This window comes from Mobula hypostoma, chromosome 5 (genome assembly GCF_963921235.1).
Source record: "Mobula hypostoma chromosome 5, sMobHyp1.1, whole genome shotgun sequence".
In the NCBI taxonomy this organism is placed as follows: Eukaryota; Metazoa; Chordata; class Chondrichthyes; order Myliobatiformes; family Myliobatidae; genus Mobula; species Mobula hypostoma.
This window is the reverse complement of record NC_086101.1, coordinates 20,008,155-20,024,079: the sequence shown is the minus strand read 5'-3', so window position 1 is coordinate 20,024,079 and position 15,925 is coordinate 20,008,155.

Below are 15,925 nucleotides of genomic sequence, written 5' to 3'. Positions count from 1 at the left end.
AACCTCTATTGTAAGTTTTCTGGAAGTCTGGCATGGTGCCCTTATACTTGAGAATACAACAACCAAAATGTAAAGCGTTAGGTTTATGCCGTGCAACGTATCGTCTTCAGATATATATTAATTATTTCTAATAGATGGTTAGCAGAATTTGACCGAGATTTCATATGTTATCATGTCCCAGATTACGTTAATTTAAAATAATTTCGCTTTAACAAAAATGTTGAACCAAAAATAATGGCAAGATATTGCTCTCTCTGAGACTTAATTAGAGCTAAACTGACGAAAACTCTGAAGGAGAACAATACTTTGCCATCAGAATGCCCTCACTGTAGACGATTTAATTCAATTCTATTTTTTTTTCTTGGAAGCACAAATTAAAAATTATTTTACATCACAAGGAAACAGAATGAAGAGACAAGCTGAAACCAGTGGTGAGAACTTTCATTTGTTTATACTTGCTGATAATTGTCAGATAATTTTGCGTCCTTCATGTTGGTACTTCTGCCATCCGTCAAGTGAACAGTTCTGCTGTAAAATCATTATAAGTATGCGGAACCAGTCAGATGTACGTCCAGTGACAATAGCTCGGCAAAACAAAACAGATGGTACAGAGATGGAGACTAACCTGTAATAAATCCAATTAAGTCCAAATGTTTCCTTATTAATGCAAAATACTAATAGCTCATTGATAAAAGACTAACAGATGGTCAATTAACATTTTGAATTCAATTCTCCCTCAAAAAATGAACATTGATATCCTTAAGTCTGCTACTTCTCACCATCATAAATGAGTAAATTCCACATTTTTATGCTGAGTAGAATGCTACTTGATGTATTTGGCATCTCTCTAAGTTGCACCTGTTGACATCCTACCAGTAACAAATGGTTTTCAGATGTGAAACGATGGAAATTTTAAAACATGGATAATTTCTCGAGCATTATAAGTCGGCTTCTTCGGAGAGCACTGGTGTTGAATTTGTGGAATTCGTCGCCACAGGCAGCTCTGGAGGCCAATTCATGTACGTTTAAGGCAATGGTTGACAGATCTTTGATTAGTCATGGCACGAAGGGATACGCGGAGAAGAGAGGAGACTGGGGTTGAGAGGAAAAATGGATCAGCCATTATCTACTGTCGAAGCAGACTTGATTGGCCAAGTAACTTAAATCTACTGCTATATCTTAAGGTCTTATTGTGTTATAGTGCGCAAGTACGTCCGCTCCGCTATTTTTTTATGATCAGCGGTACACCACTAATATCCAAACTACAAGCTAATACTTGGTGAAGTTAGTGGTCGATTGTTTTGTCATATAACACAGCGCGATATGATAATGTAAATTACATTATTGAATAGTGGTTCGACCCAAGAGGAGTCTGTGTTCATTTCTGAATATAGCTCTTATAGCATTATGTTCTTCCCACATGTACCAGTACTTATTGTACAGTATATTATAAGCAGGTTTATAGTTTACAATCATCAAAATTAGTAAAATAATCTACTTATTTTTATGATATTGGGGTCGTGGCATAGTTGAATTGTTAATAATAACAACAGCAACAGATAAATAGGACATTTTCCCAATAGAGTTCTCTCCACCATTTAATTGTAGCTGTCCCAGGAGCCCATTCAACCCCATACACCTGTCCTCTCACCAATTGCCTTGATATCGAACCAACCAAGAATCCATTAACCTCCGCTTTTAATAGACCCACGACTTTTCCTCCACCATTGTGTATGGTAGAGCATTCCACTGATTCGCTACTCTTTGGCTAAATAAAGAATCATTCGAATTGATCGCCCTCGCCAGAGGACACATCATCTCCACATCCATCTTATTCGGTAGGCTTCAATAAGATCTCCAGGCATTCTTTCTAAATTTCAGTCTGTACATTCCCAAAGCTGCCAAATGTTCCTCATACGTTAACCACTTCATTCCCAGAACCATCCGCGTGAAGCTCCTCTGGCTCTCTCCAGTGACAATATGTCCCTTCTGAGAAAAGGGACCCCAAGCGGTTGCCAATACCCCAACTACGACCTGATTAGTGTCTAATAAAGCTTCAACATTAACTCCTTGTTTATATATTATGTTCCACTTGAAATAAATGTCAACATTCCAATTACCTTCTTTACCACAGACTCACCCTGTGTACTAACATTTTGGGAGCCTTACACGAGGTCTGCTAAGTCCCTTTGCACGTCGTATGTTTATTTTTTTTCCCATTTGGATAATAGTATGCACTATTGTATGCATCACCGTACATTGTTTCACACTGTTTCCATTTGCGACTTTATTCCAATTTGTCTAATTCCTGCTTCAATCGAATTTTTCCTCAGCACTAGCTACTATCTTCCAGCTATTTTCGTGCTGTCCGGCAAGTTTGCTACAAAGCCATTAATCCCATGATGTAAATCACTGGCAAACGATGTGAAAAGTAGCCTTCCCAACACTGACCACTGACAAACACCGTTCGTCACTGACAGCCAACCAGGAAAGGTTCCAGTTATTGCTGTTCGCTTCCTCATCCCTGTCAACCATTCCTCTATCCATACTAATACATTTCCTATAACACAGTAGGATTTTACCCTGTTAAGCAGCCTCATGTGAGATACCTTAACGGATGCTTTCTGAAAAACCAAGGAAATAACATCCACTGACTATCCTTTGTTCGCCCTGCTTGTTATTTCCTCGAGGAGTTCTAACAGATTCGTCAGGGAAGATTTCCCTTCACAGAAAACATGCTACTTTGGCTTATTTTATTAATCTCCAAGTACTCCGAAAGTTCATCCTTAAAAATAGACTCGAACACTTCCGCACCACTGAGATTAGGCTAACTTGCCTATAGGTTTGTCTCTTTTGTCTACCTCCCCTCTTTAACCGTGGAGTGACATTTGCCAGTTTCTAATCATCTCGGACCATTCCCGAATCAAGTGTTTCTTGAAAGGTTTCAACCAATGCTTCCGCTATCTCTTCAGCAACCTCTTTCAGGCCTTTGAAAGGTAGTCCATCCTGCCCACGTGACTTATAAACCTAAGACATTTCAGTTTGCCTGGCACTTTTTCTTAGTTATTTTTGCTTTTTAATAACAATGGCACTGACTCCTGTTCCCTGACAGTCACGGACCTCTGGGTAATGTCTTCCACACGTAAAGACTGAAACAATGTCTTCCACAAGTAAAGACTGAAACAAAGTACTTACTCACTCTTCCTTCAGTTAGTCCTGACGAAGGGTCTCGGCCCGAAACGTCGACTGCACCTCTTCCTAGAGATGCTGCCTGGCCTGCTGCGTTCACCAGCAACTTTGATGTGTGTTGCTTACAGGACAGTTAGTCAGACCTCAGTGGTTAGGAAGATGTTAGAGTGGATTGTGTCCTTAAAGGAAAATCTTGCCTGACAAATCAGGTGGAATTCTGATATTCTGAGACAGCACAAAACCAAAACCAGAAGAAAAGAGAGAGAGGGAGAGAGATAAGAGAAAAAAATGGGGAGGGACGGGGCAGAGAAGAAAGAGAGGCATGGTTCAGAGGCAGATACGAGACATATAGAGTGATAAAAACGGAAAGAATGAGAAATAAAAAAAAACTATGAGGAAATGTTAACTTCATAGGTTTCACCGGCAGATAGATATATTTGTAGGTCTGAATGGCCTGCTATAAAACTAGAGTCACACCGTGTTTCGATAACTATCTCATAGAGCAACACATAAATGCTGGAGGAACTCTGCAGGCTAGACAGCATCTACGGTGGGAAAAAAAAGTGCAATCGTCGTCTCGGGCCGAAACTCTTCGGCAGGACTGGAAAAAAAAGTTGAAAAGTAGGTTTCAAGGGTAGGAGAAGGGGAGAGAGAAATATGGTGGTGGGATCCAGTTGGAAATATAGGAAGTTTCGGAGAATTTGTGTAGTCTGTTGGTGGTCATATACTATGTTCGCTACTCCCAGTGTGACCTCTTGTATGTCACTGAGACTGGACGTAGTTGGGAGACCGCTTCGACGAGTATCTACACTCCGTTCACTAGAGGAAGCCGGATCTCGCAGTGGCTACCCATTTTAATGCCACTTCCCATTCCCGTTCTGTTATGTCCATTCATGGCATCCTCCACTGTCGGGATAGGCCACACTTAGGTTGCTGGAACAACACCTGAAATTCCGTTTGGGTAGCCTGCAAACTGATGGTATGACCAGCGATTTCTCAAACTTCTCCAGCATTTTGTGTGTGTGTGTGTTGTTCCGATTTCCAGCATCTGCAGATCTTCTCTTATTTGTATTTCAAAGAACCGCTATTTTATTTTTGTCATACCACAAGCACATATATCTGACGCTGTTCAAAAACTGTTCTCCCTGAGTACGATGTAGAGCCAGACGCAACTGACTGTAGTTAGAAACAGTGTGACAACTGTCTCTAGTCCTAATTGAGCAGTATTTTGCCCTATATAAGCGAAGGGCATCCCACTAATTACTCCATTTGTTTTTGATCTTTTCACATTTTTTCCAAATAAATAGCTGCTGCATGTCTCAACTAACAAATTGAGCCATTCTTTTATGCTTATTTGTATGAGTTTATATAATGCAAACTATTTTTGATTGTTAATTATTAAACACATTTGCACAATTATTGATTCCAGAAAGAGAACTCACTGAAAAAGATAAAGCTAAATACATCGCACAATAAACGAGCTCGCAATTATTGGTTAATATTGCAATTTCGAAATACGGTTCATTATTCATCTTGAAATAACAATCGCAATACCAGTATCAATTATACAAATACCAATAAAAATCGTTGCTGCACAACCCTATACATTTTATGTTCAACTCGATTGCCACAAACAAAACAAAGCGTCGCCTTGTGTTGAACAGTGTTCAGAAAAACGCTAAAGCAAATAACATCCTTTTTTACTTTTTTTGGTGATAGCCATGATGACCACAGCTCTGAAGAATTATGGTGAGCATTTAGAGCCAACTGAAGAAATCAAGTTCACTATGATACAATATAATGTTACCATTAATAATGTGATGCTACAATTGACAAACCATTGCAGCGTACCCTTACTGACAAATATTGTTATTATTAGAAGACCATATTTAAAAATTTGAAAACTCATACTGCATTCCCACATTTTTAATACAAAATTATTGAGCCAAGCCTTGCTCGCTATGGCTTGCCGTAGCTAAGAAGGATCCCATTTTCCACTATCCGCAAAAATCTTCATCCTAGATTTTTGGAAAAACTATTCCAACTACAAAGGATATGAGAGATTATGTCATTTCCGTCGCTATGTTGAGGGAGGTAAAATAGCACTGAATGCATGTGCTTATTGTTACTAAGGATACACAAAAATCAGTGCGAAGGTTCAACTTTTAGATACTGTGTGATGCAGTGCCCCGTGTATAATTGCACGCACCTGAAATCTGAATTTGAGTTTAAGGTCGTCAGGATGATGACCTGTTATTATTTACATAGCGCTAACTAATAGTGTCATTATTTACTTGCGCGCAGCTTTATCTTTTTGGCGATGAAGATTTGGTCTTCTGTATTTATTGCCTTTAATTGAGATCATTTTTCAATATAATGCAAATCTACAATCTTCATGTCAACGTAAAGCTATGCACGTCCTCGCAATGCACCGTTTCGTTGCTCGAGATTAAACTCCAAGAATGTCATTCGATTCTTGGACCTCGTTTGTTCCGATGTTTTCTATCATCACTGAGGTTTGCTGTATCATAGATAACTTTCCAATCTTCAAAAAACTAGTAGAATGCTGCATCAAGACAGATGTTGTTCAAACCAATGTGGCAGATAAATTGTCGACTTGCCGAGAAAGCAAAGTCAAGTGGTTATCTCATTTGTTTAATATGTTAAAAATCTTTGCTGCGAAATGAGGAGAAAATATTGTGCAAGCTCCCTTTTACAGATAGCACCAAATACGGTTTGTGGATCTGCTATCTCAGGGAACCAGTGACGAGTGTTGAATTCTGTACTTGAGTACACTCTGTGTGGAGATTGCACATTCTCTCCGTGGCCACGTGTGTTTCCTCAAACATCCAAACACATGCTAGTGTTCAGGTTACTTAACCACTGTAAATATGCAGGTAAGTGGTAAAGTACCAAAGAGAGAAGTGAAAGAAAAAATGTAATATGGAGATTATGGTAAAAAATGTACCTGTACTTGCGAGTTAATAGCTGGAATATCCTATTTCCGTGAGCTATCTATCCACCATGCAGCGACCCTAGAGATTTCTAAATATTGTGTGGATTCTCTAAACTGTTGTTCACCATGTGGTAACATCAAGCGCCATGAGTGTCATGTGCCGATTCGGAAGTTGGAGAGTTTACTAAATCTACTGGGATTCCAAAGGTTAATATCAGTAGAAAAGATGCGCTGATAGCATCGGAGCGTATATGATTTGACTTCACTGACAAACCGTGCCTTTATATAGAAAATTTAAAAAAAAAACACAGGATGGGAAGAATATTTGTCAGTGTTCTGCAATTTCGCTCATAGTGAAAGCATTGGTATACCCATTACCTGGTGGGAGAAAGTCTGAAGCACGACTTACACGATGTTATATTTTCAGTGTCATCCAAGTCTTGACACTGAATAGAAGTGTGTTTTCTCTCTCTCTCTCTCTCTCTCTCTCTCTCTCCTTTCTCTCCCCCACACCCGCACACGGCAGCCTCACCACACCTTGGCAGTTTTCATGCTTTATTGTTTTACAACGTTGAATCACAGTGGATTTAATTTGACGTTTTATGACATTCATCAACAAAAAAGACTCTTTCGTGTTAAAGTGAGAACATATCTCCACAAAGTGATCTAAATTAATTACGAATATAAAATACAAAATAATTGATTGCATAAGTATTCAGCCCGTTACTATGACATAGCAAATCATCACTGGTGTAGCTAATTGGTTTTAGAAGTCATATTATTCGTTAAATATAGATCTGTTTTGGAGACCTGTGTGCAGTCAAGGTGTTTCTATTGATTGTAATAAAACTACACCTGTGTCTTGAAGGTCCAACTGCTGGCGAGTCAGTATCTTGGCAAAAGAAAACTATGCCATGAAGTCAAAAGAACACGCCTTGCAACTCTTTGGAAAGGTTATTGAAGAGCACAAGTCAAGAGATAGATTCAAGAAAATATCCATGTAACGGAATATCCCTTGGTGTACAGTTATTCGGTCATCTGGATACGGAAAGGATATGGCACAGTTGTAAATCTGTCTAGAGTAGCCTCTTCTCAAAAACTGAGTGGCCGTGCAAGAAGGGGACCAGTGAGAGACGCCACCAAGGGACCTAGCACAACTATAAAGAAGTTATAAAATTTAGTGTATCATATGGGAGAGATTGTGGATATAACAATTGTTGCTCTGGCGCTTCACCAGTCGCAGCCTTATGGGAGAATGACAAAGAGAAAGCCACTGTTTAAAATGCAACAACTCATGAAATCTCGGCTACAGTTTGTCAGAAGCCATGAGGTAGACTGTCAAGTGAGCTGGAAGCTGGTTCTATGGTCTAATGAAAACACAATTGAGCTTTGTGCTGGTGGCTGCATCATGCTGTGGGGATGCGTCGCTCCAGCTGTCTTTGGAAGGCTTGTGAAGGCAAAGGGTAAAATGAATGTAGCAAAATAAGTGGAAATCCTGGAGGAAAACATGATGCAGTCTACATTGAACAACGACTTGGGAGAAGATTTGTTTTCTAGCAAGACAATAATCCTAAGCATAAAGACAAAGCCACACAGGAATTGTTTAAAAACAACAAAATTTAAGTCCAGGAGCTGCCAAGACAGAGTTCAACCCTCAAACCAGTTGAGAATTTGTGACTGGAGTGAAATGGGCTGTTCACTTACGATGTCCGTGCAATCTGACAGAGCTTGAGCAGTTTTGTAAAGAAAAATGAAAAAAAATTGCAGTGTTCAGATGTGCAAAACTGATAGAGACCTATCGACAGAGACGCAGACTCTACTTGCTGCCAAAGGTGCATCTACTAAATACTGACTTGAAGGGACAGAGTAATTGCGCAATCTTGTGTTTGTTAATTGTAATGCAATTAAACCAATTTGTGAAAATTTTTTTTGACTTTGATACCAACGTGTCTTTTCTGTTAATTGTTGATGAAATAAGCCAAATTAAAACCACTGTGAATCAATGTTGTAAAAGAAAAAAGCATAAAACATCCAGGAAGGAGGAATACTTCTAAAAGGCTTTCCAGATACAGTATATACAGATATATATATATATATATATATATATATATATATATAGAGAGAGAGAGAGAGAGAGAGAGAGAGAGAGAGAGAGAGAGAGAGAGAGAGAGAGGGGGGGGAAGAATTACATTACTTAGATTCCACGGGGGACCTTCGGCAGGACTAGTGCATATTTACTGTTTCCGTGCTGATTAAGCCAGCCCAATAATAACCTAGCCCGATAATTCTCAGTTTCTTTGTCCGCACAGCTGTTTATAGCAAAAGAACCATTTGTTTCTGCAGATTTGACCACTGCTGTTGGAAAATTCCGTCAATGAGTGGATTTCTGTGGGAGTTAGATGATCAGAACTATATCGATCGGTGCCTTAAGGTTTGGGAGCAGGCAGGCACGGCCCTACTCAGATCAACAAATCGCAATAAGAAGACCGCCGACCGACTCCTGGCTGCGGCTCCTGAGTACCGACCTGGGCAGAGGGGTGGCGTTCATCCTAGGACATCCCGCTCAAAAACGAGCTTAGAAATCGCGCCCATCTCTTCCTGGGACCATTCAAAGTCGAAAGGGTCATCAATCCCACAGCAGTCCGACTTAAATTGCCAAGATCTATACGCATCCACCCTACCTTTCATGTTTCTCAATTAAAGGCAGTTTCCGTCAGCCCCTTGTATCCTCCGACTGAGACTCCATCACCTGCCCGTATCATCGACAACCATCCGGCATACTCAGTCCGACGACTACCGGATGTGCGTCGTCGGGGCAGGAGTTTCCAATACCTGGTAGACTGGGAGGGGTATGGTTCAAAAGTGCTTTATCCCGGACCTTTCCCTCATCCAGGACATTCACCGGGACCAGCCAGACAAGTCTGGAGGATCACCTGGAGGCTCCCGTTTGGGGGGGGGGGGGGGGGCTGTACTATTATGGTCCCGTCTGGCAATTCCCCACCTTGCTATTACCTCAGTAAACGGGCCTCAATCCTCTCGTCTAATTTCCAATCATTCCCAGATCCACTAATTACACACATCTGCCTTCCATCAGTAAATGCAGGATAAAAACCCTGTAATCACAACAAGGAGCTGACATTTCGTTGGTCAACTCTAGTCTGAGTAAACCTTGTTTCCTGATTCCTGAGAACTGTCAATTCTAAGTTCGGAATCCTTTCCTGGAAACTCTACGTGAACCTTGTCTCTGTGAAAAGACTTTCCTGGATCCCGGTTCCCCGTTCGCGGTGGTGATAACGCCGAACGACTCTGCATCAGCGCCTGTGTCTTGCAATTGGGTTCGTCCCCAGCCACGCCCTTGCAACACCAATGACTAGGCTTCTACAGCCACTCATGGCAACAAATTCCACAGATTAACCACCCACTTGCTGAAGTCATTTCTCCGTGTCTCAGTTCTAAAAGGATGTCGTTCAATCCTGAAGTCGTGCCTTCTTGTTCTAGATTCCCCTACCATGGGAAATAACCTTGCTATATCTAATCTGTTCAGTCTTTTTAACATTTGGAAAGTTTCTATGAGATCCCTCGTCATTCTGCTGAACTCCAGGGAATACAGCCCATGAGCTACCAGACGTTACTCATACTGTAACACTTTATTTCCTGGAATCATTCTCGTGAAATTCCTCTGAGCCCTCTCTAATGCCATATATCCTTTCTAAAGTACGGAGCTCAAAACTGCACACAATACACCAAGTGTAGTCTCACGAGTGCCTTATAGAATCTCAACATCACATAATTGCTCTTATATTCTGTACCTCTAGAATTGACTGCCAACATGGCATCCGCCTTCTTCACCACCGACTCAACCTGGAAGTTACCCTTTAGGACTCGCAAGTCCCTTTGCATCTCTGCATTTTGAATTCTCTCCCCATCTAAATAATAGTCTTCGCGTTTATTTCTTCCACGAAAGTGCATGATCATACTCTTTCCAACATTGTATTTTATTTGCCATTTCTTTGCCCTTTCCCCTAAACTATCCAAGTCTCCCTGTAGGCTTTCTGTTTCCTCAAGACTTCCCGCTCCTCCGCCTGTCTTTGGATCGGCCAATTTAGCCACAAATCTATAAATAACGAAGTCTAAAGATAACGCAGATAACAACGCTGTTGGCTGAATTTACCAGACCTTGCTTCCATTAGACTGCCAGCAGAATCACAATTTCGTGTGGCTTTGCTGAAAAAATATAATGCTGTTGAATACCCTGAGGCATTGCGTGGTAGCACATTTCAAGTAGAAACATTTAAACATTTATAATGATCTTCGTGTTGCGTACTTAAGGTATTTTCTGCTGGCAACGAAAATCAGCACTTGCTTCCACTGGACTTTTTTTTTTCTCTCGTTATAGCTACACGTTATATAACTAACTTCGTAGTTATTGTTTCCAAACAGGGAGGAAGTCCACAGCTAACACGGTGCTGTTGATCTTAAACAGCAGGATTGAATAAATGGAGTAGAAAAGCAATCTTAACCTTAAATCGCACACGGGACTTAATTGACATTCAGTTAGAATATGTCTCTTAAGATCGAATAAATCTTTCCACCTAGGCCTCCCGTCCCATGATCCTCTCTCTTCTCCAGCCTCATATCCCTTTTGCCAATCAACTTTCCAGCTCTTAGCTCCATCCTTCCCCCTCCTGTCTTCTCCTATCATTTCCGATCTCTCCCACTCCCTCCTACTTGCAAATCTCTTGCTATCACTTCATTCAATTAGTCCTGACGAAGGGTCTCGACCCGAAACGTCGATTGGACCTCTTCCTATAGCTGCTGCCTGGCCTGATGCGTTCACCAGCACTTTTTTTCTCTGTTGCTTAAATCTGCCTGCCTCCCGTCGTAACCCAAAAGTAAAAGAATGCATGTTTATTATCTTCCAAATTAAACTTATTTTACTAGATTAATTGAAAAGGTATGGTATAATGGTAAAATCGATACTTCTGTTTGGGTAAGGTACATCTTATGCCAATTATGTCTTTTGATAATCAGCTTCCCAGCTGTCAAGATGGAACGACAATACTATCCGAGCTAGATAAACTCCCACTCTTCTTGAATTCAATGGTTAGAAAGAAGTATTAATTTCCAGTCTAATTATAATACTTCATACATTTATACCTGTGGATATGTTTGCTTTTCGGAAAATTAAATGATAATGGACTGGAAATGCATTTTTCTTATATTTCATTAATTTAGTCGTAATTAAATTCGATTAAATGATAAATCATCTCTTAACAGCTACTTGGTTTGTTTGTTTTGCTACTGCTACTGACGCAGTATCCATTTAATCCAACAATTGTAGCTATTTAACTGTTATTATAAGTATCAAAACGGTTGGAGCTACAATGCAGCAAAATTGCTCTTTACCACTGTATTAGTGGAATCAATTAAGCATGCGCCAACAGCCAATTATTCTGAAGAAAAAAAAAGTAATTTCAATCCACGCCTATTTAATATCTATTTTAGAATATTAATGTGATATTTAAATGGATAACATAACTAACGCAACCATTGTGTGAAATGTTCACCGCTGAATCCAGTAGTAACCGAATTTGTAGGGCTTGTAAATTGACCAGCATAACTGCTGTCGTATAAAGGCATGTTGAAAGAAATCTTGTATCTCTGCAGGGTTGCCCTATAATATATGAATAACTATCGCACTGATAATAGATCAGATATAACAGGAAAATAATCCCAGTTGACAAACATTAAATATTTTCCTTGAAGGTTCGGTGTTTTTTTTTATGGAGAAACAGTCGAATGATTCTAAATTGGAACTAAGCCTTAGATGAAATGAACACACTTATAGATGCGATTTAAACAACTGAAGTGATTTGTTTTGCTTAGAATTGGAAGCCATTAAAGAAAAACTACTACCTTCAGGTAACAGAAGTTATCAATAACGATGGAAAATATATCAACCCTGCCCTTCTTTTGGAAGAGGAAATGCTGTAAACATCTGTCAACTGGACGTCTTTCTAAATTGTTATGCATATTACTGCAATTTTGCATTCATTCAAACTCCTTATCAAGCAATTTGAAGTCGCATGTTTGTAAGGACAAATGTTTACAATGATTTATAATGTGCGTTGTGAAACTTTCGATCGAAAAAGGAAAATCTGTTCCATTCATACTATAAGTGATGATTCTTTCAAGCAAAACAACTCTGTCAGTTTGGCTTTCATTTAGCATTTAATAGAAAAAGGAATATATTCGCAATGTTGTGAATCATGCAAACATCTTCGTTCCTGTATTTTTTGACGAACTTCCAAATAATAATGCATATTTATCTGAGAGCTTGTTCATATCTTTCGTTGATCCCCCCTCCAGACGAAGGACAGCTTCAAGAAAAATTCTGTAAGTAATACCCTAAAAACATCTTACAGAGAAAATGTCCTATTGCCACCATTATATGCGTAGTTTAATATCTTTTAAATATTTGGGACATAAGCATATGCAGACCGCGAGCTCATTGAGTATGGAGGGCCTGTTTCCATACTGGATCGCTAGAATGAAAACGTAAGAATAAATACCTCTTCATCATCATAGTATTGTCAAATGCACGAACTCCAAGTGCATGAATTCCTTTCTCAGTATATTCTTCAGGTAAACTACAAGGCTGATCCAAATGCTGTCTTCTCAAATTATTTGGAAATACTCACCGTGTAAGCAAACTCTAGAAGTTATGTCCTAAATCTTATATGCTACCTGTTTGTACCAGACAGTGTAATGGAGATCAGCGTTCGTTATACATTTATTTACGTCTGTACTAATACACAAACCTTTATTACAAACTGGGAATTATGATGCCTTCCAAACCATAGCCACCAGATTAATGCGTTGGGATGACTAATTGTCTCCGAAGAACTTGCCAGCAGAAATTCCTCTAAAGGAACGAAGTGACTAAGGGAAGAGAAATAAAGGGCCGCAAAGTATTGCTGGAAATTGCATCTAATATGATTACTTAAAGTGGGGCACTTGTTTTATTTCTATTTTAATAAGTGCTCTGTTTCGAATTAAACATTTCCATCAATAACGGGCAATAACTTTAGATATGATATGTCTCGTTTGAGGAGAACGTCGTTAGACATTAGGCAGCATTTTTCCTTGCATTGACTTACATCAGTGTTCATCGAAATTTATTATAATAATATCGTTACCGATGCATTGTCAGAAAATTATGCTTTCAGACTTGTACATGTTGTCCGTTATATGTAAAGTAGCTTTTTCATTTTCCTCTTCCCTTAGTGGAAACACTTATGGAAATGCAAGGTCAGAAGAATCACTGTCTATGGCATGATTACCGCAAATATATTATGCTCAAGGAAGATTATGTTGCAACATTTCATGTATCCATTGAGCATTGTGCATGAGAGATCGTGTTGAATGGTATAAACATTAAATGTTAAACATGATATATCATTGTATATACTTGAATAGTTATCTGCGAAACTTCCTTAAAACGGAAATGAATGCATAATGATATGCATGCGTTGTTTGCATCCTGGAGCAAATTTGTTTCTGCAAGATCCAGAATTTTTTTTTTTTTTTGCACATATAGATAAAATACGATCGTGGATAAGAAGGATAATATGGGCAGATAATGGACAGTGTGCTCGTTAATATATTAATTATTTCTGTTGAACAACAATAAAGTTCAACTGGCAGCAGTTAAGTGCCAACAGCGAGATGCACCCAGTAGCCGCTTTGTTAGGTACAGGAGTGCAATTCGTTGTGGTCTTCTGCTGGTGTAGCCCACCCACTTCAAATCTCGAAGTGCTGTACCTTCACAGAATCTCTTCTGCACACCACTGTTGTAACCCATGCTTACTTCCCCCACCGTACGCCTAAACGAGTCTGGCAAATCTATTTCAAGCTCTCCAATTAAGGATGCAGTTTCGTCCACAGAATTGACGCCGGAATTGACACAGAATTGTTTTTTGGTTTGTTTCTTTTCAGCACCATTGTCTGCAAATTCTGGGCATTGCTGTGCGGGAAACTCTTGGAGATCAGTAGTTTCTGAGATAAATTAACCACTGCGTCTGTCATGAATAATCATTCCACGATGAGATTATGTTCCGATCTTATACTGATGTTGGGCCTGAACAACAACTGAGCCGCTTGACCATGTCTGCTTTATGCTTTCAGTTACTGCTATGTAATTCTGATTAAATATTTATATTAAAGCGGCAGTTTGCACGTGTACCTCATACAGTGGCCACTGAATGCGAAATATAATTGTTATAGAAAGTAAAGAGGACGATTTCTGCGATTGAAATGTACTGACAAGAATAAATTTACTTGTGGAGAAAACAAACTTTCAAATCAATAGATTAGTCATTATCTCCTCGAGTGTGCATATTTTGGATGAATGAGTAAATTACAGCTCAATATAGCAAAGCAGAGGAGGGTGACCAAACATTCTTCTGCGAATCGAAAGGTTCTGAATATTATTTCTTCTCTGTTAATGCGTAACATAATTGATATTATATTAGGTAATAAATTCATGCTTCGTGCAACATTTCAAATTAAAAGAACATCATCTACAATGTAATGCTGTATGATTTTGTTGATAGAATTGCAAAGAATTACGCGGAAATTCGGTAAAATACACTTCCTGTCTTTGTGGATTTTCCTTTTCATATATCCTCGCAATGCGAAATTTTGAATATTACATCTGCATGCTGAGAGATGAATCCCAATGTTGTGATCTGTGTAGTACTGATGCCGAAGAGACCTGTTGCAAACTTACGACCAATTACAGCAGCAAGGAATATTAGTAAACACTCAATCAAGGTCCATTCAAGAAAAATGTGCTTCGCACCTCGTAGGAATTGCTTAATTTAAAAGTAATGTGATAAAATTATTTTGCAATTTGACAAGAGGTAACATTAGATGGTTCCTTACGTATTGACCTCTATGCGATCTGTTTACTTCAACGATGTTATCGTTTCAGAGGATACTATAGAATCAAAGATGAAAGGTAACACCTTCGGTCGTTAGTATCATTACGCACATCATTCCCTTTGATGAATTCTCCAGTTCGCCAGGCGCATGAACGTGGATGGCGAAGCTGGCATGAAATCGGAAGATATTCCGCCAAATGCAAATTTACTATGTCGTGTGTGGATAGCTAAAAAACAAAATAAATTATGTAGTTTGTATTCTATCAGTAAAGTACAAAAGTACATAGGATTTGAAAATTACACATGGATGAGGTAAGACATCAGTAGCAATAAACAATGTGCAGGAAGAACTCATTGGGTCAGGGAACATCTCAATAATTCAACTGAAACCTTCGTCGAGACTCAAAACGTCGACTCTCCATTTTAACAGAAACTAACTGATCCACGTCGATTTCTGTTTTATATTTTGGATGCTGCAGCGCCCAGCTTTTGGATACGTTTGCACATCTGGTGTAAAATAATTTACAACCTGCTTGTAGAAAATATGCCTGTGTAGAGAAACCTTATGCTACTCTAGCAGAAAACTTTCATATATTGACGGCAATACCCATTAGCGTTGTTTCTCTCTGATTTACAGAAATTGAATCACTGAAGTTGGCACTACAAAGCATGCGTGAGGATAAAATCATTCCTTCATATTTGTAAATAAATGTTTTGTGATAAAAATAGACCATTGTTTTAATCTATTCTAACTACGACATGAGATGCTTTGCTCCCAAATTGATTGGATATTCCCACGTTCAAATTCTTATCCCAGAATCGAAGAATTATAGCA